The sequence below is a fragment of the Cebus imitator genome, unplaced genomic scaffold (genome assembly GCF_001604975.1).
Source record: "Cebus imitator isolate Cc_AM_T3 unplaced genomic scaffold, Cebus_imitator-1.0 Scaffold209, whole genome shotgun sequence".
NCBI lineage: Eukaryota > Metazoa > Chordata > Mammalia > Primates > Cebidae > Cebus > Cebus imitator.
This window is the reverse complement of record NW_016107524.1, coordinates 3404255-3417032: the sequence shown is the minus strand read 5'-3', so window position 1 is coordinate 3417032 and position 12778 is coordinate 3404255. Positions and strand designations below refer to the sequence as shown.

Here is a 12778-nt window from a genome sequence, read left to right as displayed (position 1 = left end):
CGCCACCAAGCTCAGCTATGCAGTCTGGCCAACTTTTGCCCATATTGCTCCTTTAAAAAAAGTATTTCAATAATATTATCAGGTTTCAGCTGATACGCAGTAAATAGTCCTGACAGTATTGAAGGGTTTTAAAAATAGTCTTTAAAAGTAGTTTTCTTTTTTTATAAAACAATGGTATATCTGTGAAGTGACTCAAGACCAAAATCAATATAAGTCTTTTATGGCATAAAATCAGGAAGCATTTTATGGTTTAACTCTGGATGCAAGAGGTGTCCCCAAAGATTGTGCAAAAGATAGTATCTTCCCAGGATCCAGAGCCACTCCCAAAGATAGCCAAAAGGAAGATTTAGACAGCCCCCTGAAAGTTGGCCACAGTCAGTAGGATGCCAGCTAAAACCAAGATACAGCCCACATTTCTGCCTGGCCGTGTTCTCAGAGCCTCAGACACGACTAGCTGCCTGCACAGACAGGCTCAATAACCTGCAAAACCCAACAGGCAGACAGCCAACCCAAACTCTCAGGACACAAAAGACAACAGAAAACCAAGAGCCGTTCTCTGGGAGGGTAATGATTCATAACCAACAGGCACCCTAAAACCAAATTTATAAAATACACACTTCAAAGAACTAATGCTTACGAATGTGTTTCTCTCCTGTTAATCTGAAGTAGAAAGGAAGTGACTAGGAGAAATGTTTACCTTCCACTCTTGACTGGGCACTACAGACAGATGTGAGAAAGCTGATATGATTCTATCTTTGCCAGCTTCTGCCAGCTTTCCAAGGACATTATGTGCTGGCTCCAGACTGAGTGGGGTGTCCCGGCAGTCCCATCTTCCTCACCAGAACTGTAGGGGAGAAAAAATAACAATTTCCACTCCCCCTTTTTGGGTTCTTAGCTGGGATGCCTATAACAAAAAACATTAGTAGTATTGTTTTTGAGACAGTCTTGCTCTGTTGCCCATGCTGGAATACAGTGACGCAGTCACAGCTAACTGCAGCCTCTACCCTCCAGGCTCAAACGATCCTCCCACCTCAGCCTCCAAAGTAGCTGGGACTACAGGCGTGTGCCACCACACTTGGCTAATTTTTAAATTTTTTGTAGAGATGAGCTCTCACTATGTTGCCTAGGCTGGTCTCAAACTCCTGAACTCAAGGAATCTTCCACCTCGGCTCCCCAAAGTGTTAGGATTATAGGCATGAGCCACCATGCCCAGCCAAAAAACTTTGATAAGAGAAAAACAAAAAGAGGTTTATTAATATGTATATATAAGGGCCAGGAGAAAATTTTCACTTTGCCCTCTGAGAGTTTGCTGAAAAATCACTGTCAAAAGGCAGATTAATTGGAGAAACGGCATGCAATTTTTTCCCCTTACATGCGTAAGGGGGAAACCCACAGAGTGATTTCCCCTACACCCCGATGGGATTCCAAAGTGTATATACCATCTTAAAGTTACAGAAAGAATGGGGGCCAAGAGCAATGGCTGAGGCCTGTAATCCCAGTGCTTTGGGAGGCCAAGATGGGCAGATTGCTTGAGCCCAGGACTCAGCCCAGATTGCTTGACTAGCCTAGACAACATAGGGAGACCCTGTCTCTACAAAAATAAAAAAATTACAGGACCAGGCGTGATGGCTCACGCTTGTAATCCCTGTACTTTGGAAGGCCAAGGTGGGTGGATCATGGGGTCAGGAGTTGAGACCAGCCTGGCCAACACACTGAAACCCCGTCTCTACTAAAGATACAAAAATTAGCTGGGTGTGGTGACGGGCACCTATAATCCCAGAGACTTGGGAGGCTGAGGCAGGAGAATTGCTTGAACCCAGGAGGTGGAGGTTGCAGTGAGCCAAGATGATGCCACTGCACTACAGCCTGGGCGACAGAGCGAGACTCCATCTCAAAAAAAAAAAAAAAAAAAAAGAATAAAGTGAACTTTTAGGGCAGGCACGGTGGCTCATGCCTATAATCCCAGCACTTTGGAAGGCCAAGGTGGGCAAATCACGAGGTCAGGAGTTCTAGACCAGCCTGGCCACTATGGTGAAACCTCGTCTCTACTAAAAACACAAAAATTAGCCAGGTGTGGTGGCGCGTGCCTATAGTCCCAGCTGCTCAAGAGGCTGAGGCAGAAGAATTGCTTGAACCTGGGAGGTGGAGGTTTCAGTGAGCCAAGATCATGCCACTGTACTCTAGCCTGGGTGACAGAGTGAGGCTCCATCTCAAAAACAAAACAAAATAAAACAAAAAATTAGACAGATGTGGTGGCATGCACCTGTGATCCCAGCTACTTGGGAGGCTGAGGTAAGAGAATCACTTGGGCCCAGGAGGTCAAGGCTGCAATAAGCTGTGATCACACCACTATGCTCCAGCCTGGGTGACAGAGTGAGACCCTGTCTCAAAAAAAAACCAAAAAAAAAGAAGGATAGCGGCTTCGATTGTGCAAAACAGGTTATAAGAGAGGTAGAAGAGGCTGAGCTGGCAGAGATAGTCATGTTGTATAGATGAAATCTCACAGGTAGCAACCCTCAGAGAGAATAGATGGCAAATGTTCCCTTCAGACCTTCAAAGGTGTCAGACTCTTGGTTAATCTTTTCTAGATCCAGAGAAGGGAAGGTCTCAGAAAAAACCTGGCTACATCAATACATATTTGCTCTACAGATGTAAACCTACCCCCCACAAACAACAGCTTTGTAGGACTACTTCTGTTTGCAGGCCCTCTGAACAGTCATCTCAAAATATGTCAAAGAAGTATATTTTGAGGCAAAATATTTTGATTTACTTCAACTCCCACTTTGAAACTAAAAGCCATGTTGATCGTTTTGGAGAGATTCAGATTAGAGGTTGTTAGATAATAGAGAGGCAAAGGAGGGGAAAGACAAACTGGGATAAACAACAACAAAGAAATTTTTTATATTATTTACTTATATATTTATTTATTTTGAGACAGGGTTTTGCTTTTGTTGCCCAGGTTGGATTGCAGTGGCACAGTCTCGGCTCACTGTAGCCTCCGTCACCTAGGATCAAGCCATCCTCCCACATCAACCTCCCAAATAGCTGGGACTATAGGCACATGCACCACACTCAGCTAATTTTTGTATTTTTTATAGAGATGAGGTTTCCTCATGCTGCCCAGGCTAGTCTTGAACTCCTGAGCTCAAGCCATCTGCCCTCCTTGGCCTCCCAAAGTGCTGAGATTACAGCTGTGAGCCACCACGCCTAGCCCTATCCCATATCTCCTTGAGTCAGTCTTGTAGTCCTGTGAATGGGTCAGGTTGGTTAAACAACTGTGTCTCATTCCAGGAAGTGGCTTTGATGGGGGGCTCGGCCTCTAGCAATGCCACTTCCTGGAATGGCACAGGCAAATGGATCTTTAATAAGAGACATTTCTATAGAAATAGAAGAAAAGCAAAGTTAAGACTAGAATAGTATATAAATGTATTTTTCTAGAGTCTCTAAAACATCTACAGATTGCAGTGGCAATCAGACAGATTGTTCTGGATTTATATTTCAAATAAGTTATTCAGGCCAGGTGCAGTGGCTCACACCTGTAACCCCACCACTTTAGGAAGCTGAGGCAGAAGGATCATTTGCATCCAGGAATTTGGGAACAGCCTGGCTACATGGTGAAATCCGTGTCTCTACTAAAAATATACACACACACACACACACACCAGCTGGGTGTGGTAGCACGCACCTGTAGTCCCAGCTACTCAAGAGGCTGAGGTAGGAGGATCACTTAAGCCCAAGAGTTTGAGGTTGTAGTGAGCTGTGATCGTGCCACTGCACTAAACCTGGGCTACAGAGACTCTGTCTCACAAAAACAAAAACAAATAAGGAGTTCAAGTAAACTCTGTGAGTAGTTCATACATTAGCAGGCATGAAAGCTGTTTATATATAAGTTGCTGTGGTGCTTTTCCCCAAAGTTTTTTGTTGTTGTTGTTGATTTTGTTTTTGTTTTTTTGAGACACAGTTTCACTCTGTTGCCCAGGCTGGAGTGCAGCAGTGCAATCTCGGCTCACTGCAACCTCCATCTCCCAGATTCAAGCAACTCTTGTGCCTCAGTCTCCCAAGTAGCTGGGACTGCAGGCACATGCCAACATGCCTGGCTAATTTTTGTATTATTAGTAGAGACTGGGTTTTGTCATGTTGGCCAGGCTGGTCTCGAACTGCTGACCTCAAGTGATCCGCCAACCTCGGCCTCCCAAAGTGCTGGGATTACAGGCATAGTCACTGTGCCCAGCCTCTCCCAAAGTTCATATTGAGTTGTCTAGCTTTGATTAGCAGGGCCTCAAGAAAAGCACAATTTTATTTGCTAGTGATTCTAAGTCAGAAAAATGGAGAAATAATTGAAAACATTAGTTAGGAGGCTTGTGGTCAGAAAAGAATTCAGGATTCAGGCCAAATTTTAGGAAAATAATAAAAAACTCAAAAACAATGAACAGGGCTAGAACTTAATAACAGATGTACTATGGTTTTCTTCTGAAACATAATTTTTCTCTTTTTTTAGGCCCCCATTTCTACCAAAGACAAATCATAGTAGGATAAATTTATTTGCAAAATACATTTTAGTCTTATTACACTTGGCCCAATTATTTGCCTTAAGTGCAGCAAGAATAGTGATTGTCCATATAGGCTTTTTAAAAGTTTGGTTTGCTGAAACTTTTTCATAAAGATTATCAGGTTAGACTTTTAAAAGACTCTCTAGGCTAGGAAGCCAAGCCAAGAATTTGCATCAGATAGTGCTTGAAATATCTGTATGAATTCTATATGACTTCTCTTCTCAAGGTTCCAAAATATTTTTAGTTTCCTGGGCCTATCAGAAAGTGACTGTATTAGTCCATTTTCATGCTGCTCATAAAGATATACCCGAGACTGGGAAATTTACAAAAAAAAAAAAAAAAAAAGAGGTTTAATGGATTTACAGTTCCACATGGCTGAGGAGGCCTCACAATCAAGGCAGAGGCAAAAAAGAGTAAGTCACGTCTTAACATGGATGGCAGCAGGCAAATAGAGAGATTGTGCAGGGAAACTCCCTCTTATATTATCACTAGATCTCATGAGACTTACTACCACAAGAACAGCAGGGGAAAGACCTGCCCCCATGATTCAATTACCTCCCCCTGCGTCCCTCCCACAATATGTGGGAATTCAAGATGAGATTTGGGTGGGGACAGAGCCAAACCATGTCAGTGACATTCTTTCCTTAGCTCAAGTTCAGGAATCTTGTAAAGAAGTCATGTAGACAAGGCAACAGGCTGATCTTTCCAAGTGGCCTTTTATCAACTCTATAAAGTCAATCTCAATTCCTCAAAGCATTCTGGTGATATCTGAATATAAGCCATTCCAGTCAAAGTCTTGGTAAAATAACCAGTGTCTCCAATTGTATTCTGTTACAAAAGAAAACAGATCCTTTTTTTTTTTTTTTTTTTTTTGTCCTTACCCTGGTAAAGTAGAAAACAGATTCTTACTGAACTTATACAAATAATTATGTTGCCATAAATTAAGAATGCTCACAATTAGTCTCCAAATTCTGGAGAAATCAGGCAAATGTTTCAGTTTTGCTCAGGAAAGGAAACTTTACACAATTATTGTAAGCTACAAATAAAAAGAAAAAAAATTATTGCCTCTGGAAAATGAAACCTAAAAAGAATGAACACGGTTTCAAACAAAAATGTCATAAAAATCATTTTAGGGTGAGTGTGGTGGCTCACTTTGAGAGCACTTTGAGAGGCCAAGGTAGGCGGATCATTTGAAGAGGTCAGGAGTTCAATATTAGCCTGACCAACATGGTGAAACCCCATCTCTACTAAAAAAAGAAAAAAATAGCCAGGTGAGGTGGCATGTGCCTGTAATCCCAGTTACTCGGGAGGCTGAGGCAAGAGAATGACTTGAACCCAGGAGACGGAGGTTGCAGTGAGCCAAGATCATGCCACTGCACTCCAGGCTGGAAGACAGAGCAAGACTCCATCTAAAAAAAAAAAAACTGGTTTAACTCTCTCTCAGTTTAGTCCTATGTAATTCTTGTTCTGCTTGATATTGGGTTAGTAATCCTCATGAACATATCAGATACTTTTCCTTTTCTTTTTTTTTTTTGGGACAGGGTCTCACTATGTTGCCCAGACTGGTCTTTAACTCCTTGGCTCAAGGGATCCTTCTGCCTTGCCCTCCCAAGCAGCTCAGATTAGAGGCAGGCACAACCACAACCACACCCAGCTGGCACCAACTATAAATTAGATTCCTGGAAGTTTTTTACCCACTACAATGCTATGATTTCCAAAGTTATCAGAAATCTGTATTCAAAAATGCTTGTCTGAGTGCTTTCCATGAATTTCCCTGAAGAAGCAACAGACTATGGGTTGTACCTTATTACAAATGGTTTTTTGAGAAAAAAAATCAGTGCAAAAATCATTATCTATGGATGACAAAAGACTTACGATTGCCATGGTTAAAGATATAATTGACAAAAAAAAATGGGTTATTTCTGTGACATACAAAAATTTATTTAACATTATAACTGATAACATTTACTAAGACATATCAGAATTTTAGCAATCTCACACAATTTTGGAACACACATTAACAACACATTTATACAAATAGAACTCAGAGAAAGTTAAACACCATTTCTTACTTGACAATGCTTCCAGTGTGATATTTACATACAAAATAAGCCTAACGTGTCTCCCTTGGACTTCCAGAGGCTCTTTTTGGAACTTGAAATTTAATTTTAGAACATTTGTCAAACAATAAAGGTTTAAAATATTTTATCAAAATAGGATCACAGGTCACTATAAAATAATAATCATTCATTGAGCCAAAGTGATAATTCAAAGATTTTAAAAAGCAAAAACTTTACTCTGTTAAAGAAGAGACTCATTTTCCCAACAATCCAAAGACCTAATAAAGATAGCATGAGGCAAACAAAATCTGTCTTTCCCTCTCCTCTCATTTTCTTGTAGTATATATACTTAAAAGGTAAATAAAAATCTATTATTATCTCATTAATATTACATGAAAATCTTATTCAAAATTCTACCTTTGCATCAGTGTACTAATGCCAAAGCTGATTTTAACAAAACCTTATAAACAAATTCACCCAACCTCAATCAGTTTGACCATACACAATAAGATTTCCGTAAACATTTTAGAACCTCTTATAATTTTTTCATTCTCTTTCAGCTTTTTATATGCATTCCATTTTATCTATCATTCCTTTTATTTCTTAAATTTATTTTTATTTATATATTTATTTATTTATTGAGACAGGGTCTCTCTCTCTCTCTCTTTCTCACTCAAGCTGGAGTGCAGTGATGCAATCTCAGCTCACTGCAGCCTCAGCCTTCTGGGCTCAGGTGATCCTCCCATCCCAGCCTCACAAATAGCTGGGACTACAGGCATGGGGCACTATACCTGGTTCATTTTCTGTGGAAAGGGGGTTTTACTGAGTTGCCTATGGCTGGATATCTTTTTTTTTTTTCCCCCTCTGTTGCCCAGGCTGGAGTGCAGTGGTATGATCTCAGCTCACTGCAACCTCCACCTCCCAGGTTCAAGTGATTCTCATGTCTCAGCCTACCTAATAGCTGGGATTATAGGTGCCCGCTACCAGGCCTGGCTAATACGTGCATTTTTAGTAGAGATGGCATTTCACTGTGTTGGCTGGGCTGGTCTCAAAATCCTGATCTCAGTTAATCTGCCTGCCTCCCAAAGTGCTGGGATTACAGGCGTGAGCCACCATGTCTGGCCTAGTCAAGAGAATTTCTAAGGCTAGCCATGCCACTATTATGTGTCTTTCATTTCATTTAATCTTCCCATAAATACAAACAAGGCAATTGTTTAGAATAAAAAGTCTCTAAACTATTTTAAAATTTTGGAGTCTAATTTAAAGGAGCCACCTTTTGATCATTTACAATTAGAATTTCCAATGGTGTATTTATTCCAATAGCAACTGAATCAGGCCTCTTCATGAAAAGCCAGGATGTAATTCTTGGTTGAACATAAGTTTTTACTGTTTAAGGATGAGATGCTTCCTGGAGAGGGTATAGAAGAGGCAATTTCAAAGGTTCCCCCAAAAAGAATTTGCTCCCAGGAATAGGCTAAGATAGCAAAAGACTTGTTTGTGCATATAATACCTATGGTAATTCATAAATTTGTGGAGGGCTGTCAGTCCCTCACCCATTAATCTGTGACCCAAAGCCTTCCTGGAATTGGACTTTCCCAGAACTAACCAGGCAACAAGGGTTGAGACAACGGAAACCCCATTGTGATGGGACTTCCTAAGACAACTCCCCTGAGAGCTAGACATGCTTGTTAGTGGCAGATAATCTCTATGGGTCTGCAGCAACCTCATTTCTCACCACCTCAGAAGAAAGAATTAGACCAAGGGGCATAAGGCAGAAGGAGAAATTGAAGCATGTTTTAGAACAGGAGTGAAAGTTTATTAAAAAGCTTTCAAGCAGTGGCTGGGTGCCACTAGTGGCTCACACCTCTAATCCCAGCACTTTGGGAGGCTGAGGCAGGTGGATCACTTCAGGTCAGAAGTTCAAGACCAGCCTGGCTGACATGGTGAAACCCCATCTCTGCTAAAAATACAAAAATTAGCCAGGCGTGGTGGTGCGTGCCTTTAATCCCAGCTACTTGGGAGGCTGAGGCAAGAGAACTCCCCTTTTTAAAACCATCGCATTTTGTGAGACTCATTCACTATCACAAGAACAGTGAGGGAGACACCCGCCCCCATAATTCAATCACTTCCCACTACGTTCCTCCTACAACATGTGGGAATCATGGGAGTCACAGTTCAAGATCAGATTTGGGTGGGGACACAGCCAAACCATATCACTTGAGCCCCCAGCCATTTTCAGACTGGTCATCTGACATGACCAGAAAATCACAGCCCCCAGGTGATGAAGACCAAGAGAATGTGTCTAGTTTGTCACAAGTCAAGTTGTCAAGGACATTACACAGGACTAGAGGAAACATCATCCAGTTTTTTTGGGGGGACCCACAGCAAAGTTTATATGCTGGTCTGATCAGAACGGCATAACTGACCAATCTGCAGGGCTGGCTTAAACAACAGGCTTTAGCAGGTTTTAGGCCCATGTCCTACCCTATGGTACCCCTCTGTATTACAGATCAACACAGAAAGATGACGACAAAGGAAAAGACTATTTATGGGATGAAAGGCATCACACAATATGAGTATTAGTATCAAAAGCACACCAGAGTAGATACACCCAAGTCTAGTAACATGGATTCTTTTTTCCCATTCATCAAAACTTTGCAGAGAAAAAACCAAGACTTTTTACTGTCTGTTCAGTTGGATTCCACTGAGAGGCTGGGAGCCTGGCTGGTTTGAAATTCTTACTTTTGCTGGCTTGTCAGTGTTACAGTCTTGCCAATGCCCCACAATGTAGCAGTCTCTCATTGTGAGGTATTACTCAGAGTTCTTGGTCTCACAACCAAGAGAATTAAGAAGTGTGGACACAAACAGTGAGGTTGGAGCCAAAGTTTAATAAGCAAAAGAAGAAAGCCCTTCACCACGGAGAGGGGGCCCAGAAGAGGGTTGCTGTTTTCACAGTTGAATGCAAAGGCTTTTATAAGAAACCTATGAGGGCTGGGCATCTCATTTGCATAAGGTGTGAATTTCTGGTAGCTCCACCCTGTCCTAAATGTATATGTGGGCCCTTAGCTTGAGTTACTCCATATTGCTTTATTCCCCTTACTGTGCATGTGTCAGGGGACGGAGTTTTCCACTGCAGGCATGTCTGCAATGGGCAAGTCACTTGGGTAGCCTTTCTCATCTATGTAGCAGTGGGCATGTCTTAGGCAAGCCCCTCTGCATGAGTTCCCTTATCTTGCCTGCAGCATTTTTTTTAAAGATGTTCTTTTGTTTGAAAGAATTCAACTAAGGACCCCCTCTAAATGCCTGCCTGACTGGTTTCTTCCTTTCTCCTCTCAACAGTTCCTGAATTCCCATGACTGCAGCTTCCAGAAGAGCAGAGCTTTGGTATCCTGCTCACAGCGGCAAAACTGCAGGGACCAAGGTAAAATTTCTCCTTTACCCTCTGAAGGTTTGCTGAAAAATCAACTAACAATAGCAGATTAATTGAAGAAAAGGCATACAAATTTATTAACGTCCATATGGGAGAGAACCACAGAGTGATTATCCCTACCATGCAAAAGCTTACAGTCATCTTGAGGTTCCAGAAAGAATGGAGGCTTTGGTTGTAGCAAAACTGGTTCTGGGAGGGGAAGGAGGCCTGACTAGCAAAGGTGGTCTTGTTATGCAGATGAAAACTCACAGGTAGCAATCCTCAGAATAGATGATAAATGTTTCTTTTGAAACCACCTTTGCAAAAATTATGATAGTGAGAAGATTATGATTTAAAAGAGATCTGACCTAACCAACCCCATCTTGCCTCTAACCTTCCAACAGCCCTTAATCATTCCAGGACTTAGACCAAGCTAACTTTGAGAGACATTTAGTTTATAGTTTAAGTGATAATAACTCTTCCCCGAAACTAAACCACCTTTGTAAAGCTAACGAGAGACTACCAGGTTAGCAGGATGTGAGCAGGCTGAATTCTGTTAAGGTGTAGACATAAACAATCACCAGCCATTATTCTGGAGGTTATAAGATTTGCAACTCTCCCAGTTACTCCTGCAGATAACATCATTATTTTTAATCATAAAAACTGCAATTACTTTTGCACCAACCTAATAGAACCTAAGATTGGTCTTTTGAGAAATCTTTTCAGGTTTTTGCATTTCTGACCACTAATGAACCAAGGGCTCCACTCAGACCTGCTCATCTCCGCCACGAGGTCATGTGGCCCCACCCAGAAGCAGACTCTCTGGCCTGCCAAACTATCCTTTAAAAACTCTATCCTCTGAATTTTTCAGGGAGATTGATTTGAGTAATAATTCAGTCTTCCACGAGGCATGGCCAGCCTTGTGGCTATTAAACTCTTTCTTTATTGCAATTCTGTGGTCTCAGTGAATTGGTTTTGTCTGTGCAGTGGGCAGGAAGAACCCATCAGGTGGTTGCACTTTCAGACCTTTAAAGGTATCAGACTGAAACCGCCTTTGCAAAAATCATAACAGAAAATTATGACAGTTAAAAAGATCAGACCTCACCTATCCATCTTTCTTCTAACCTCTAAGCTGTCTGTTCATTCCTGGCTGTAGGCTGAACTAGTCTTGGGAAGGAATTTAGTTATAGTTTAAACTCTGAAACAAAATTGATAATAGCCATTTCTGGGGGAGGGGGGAGCCCTCTTGCCTGGGGATCAGTCTGTCTTTGTAGTACTAACAAATTAACTACAAGATTAGAAATTGCGGTTTAGGGTCCATGCAGCCTCTGGCTACAAGAGTCTGAACCTCCTCAAATTGCTTCTGGGAATAAGATCACTTGCAAAATCTAAGATCAGTGCTTGAGATATTTTGCAGACCCTGCATTCCGATGCAGCAGATGAAACCACCCCGACCCATAATCTGACTCAACCAGTCCTGTGATCCCACCCAGGAACAGAAGTCAGCAAGAACTCACTTAGACCCCCTGTGATTTTATCTTACCCGACCACTGGGCACTCCCTACTTCCTGAGCCCAAACCTGCCAAATTATCCTTAGAAACCCTGATCCCTGAATGCTCAGGGAGACTGATTTGAGTAATAATAAAACCCCAGTCTCCCACACAGACCGCTCTGCATGAATTACTCTTTCGCCATTGCAATTCTGCTGTCTTGATAAATTCGCTCTGTCTAGGCAGTGCACCAGGTGAACCCATTGGGTGGTTACAAGACTCTCAGTTAATCTTCCCTAGATTCAAAGAAGGAAGGGCTTCAGAGGAAAGAGAAAGTACAGAGAAAAATGGCTGCATTAACGCAGGTTTTCTCTATGGATGCAAATCTTCCCCACAAAAGACAGCTTTGTAGAAAATAGCTTTGCAAAAGACCCTCTGAACAGCCATCTCAAAACATGTCAGAGAAGTATGTCTTGGGATGAAACATTTTTATTTCCTTCCTATACATGGGAAATAGCCAAAAGAAAATGTGTAACTCTCCAAGAGGTAGCTTAGAATTCAGGCTTATATTGCATCTTCAGCTAAAAATTAAAGGAAAAAGTATGGGGGATGCTGGTTATAAGGATATTACCAGGAAAAGCATGGTAAACAAGATTAAGGTTTATTGTCAGATTTAATTGGGTGCCTTCTCCACTGAAAAGTGTTTCCTGTGATTTAGTTACCCTTCTCTTCCTGGTACAGAGAGGGAGACACCCTTACAAATGGAGATTTTCTTTATAGATGTAAATTTCCCTTACAAAAGGGTAACTTCTACTCTGTTTTTAGAGCTTCTCCTGTGTCTGCTGTTTCTCAAAATAATCAGCTCAAAATAGTCCTTATGCCAAAGAGGCATATTTTGGGGTGGCACATTCTGGTCTCCTACACTACCCATTTAAATATTGTCCTTTACCTCCCATTATAGCCTTCAGTTTTTGTATTAAATATATTTACTTTTATGGAGATAGTAGATGGTATAAATTTTCTTTTTCTGTTTTTACTTGCCAACCTTGCTGAGAAAGTATACTTCTCAAAAACTTAAAAAACATGAATCTCATGCAGATAAAAAAAAATGGGCAAATGTCAAATGTTTAGTTAACTCATTAATGAGGGAACCAGCAAAGTGGTAAGGCTGGCTCAAAGAGAAGTAAAGAGAGTGAAAGAAAGAATGTTTGTAAAAGTTTGCCAATTGAGATACAAAACTGGATATATATATATATATATATATATAT

The 12778-nt window shown here is 41.4% G+C and overlaps 1 long non-coding RNA gene across 1 annotated transcript in view; it reads right to left on the bottom strand.

The window, feature by feature from the left end:
• Nucleotides 1-2487: 2487 nt before the first annotated feature.
• LOC108317825 overlaps nucleotides 2488-12778 on the bottom strand; it is a 17946-nt gene continuing 7655 nt past the window's right edge. Inside the window, exons 2-3 of the long non-coding RNA XR_001830907.2 lie at nucleotides 8747-8753; nucleotides 2488-2569 (exon numbers count right to left, since the gene is read on the bottom strand). This is a non-coding gene — a long non-coding RNA (uncharacterized LOC108317825). The remainder of the gene's footprint in view (nucleotides 2570-8746; nucleotides 8754-12778) is intronic.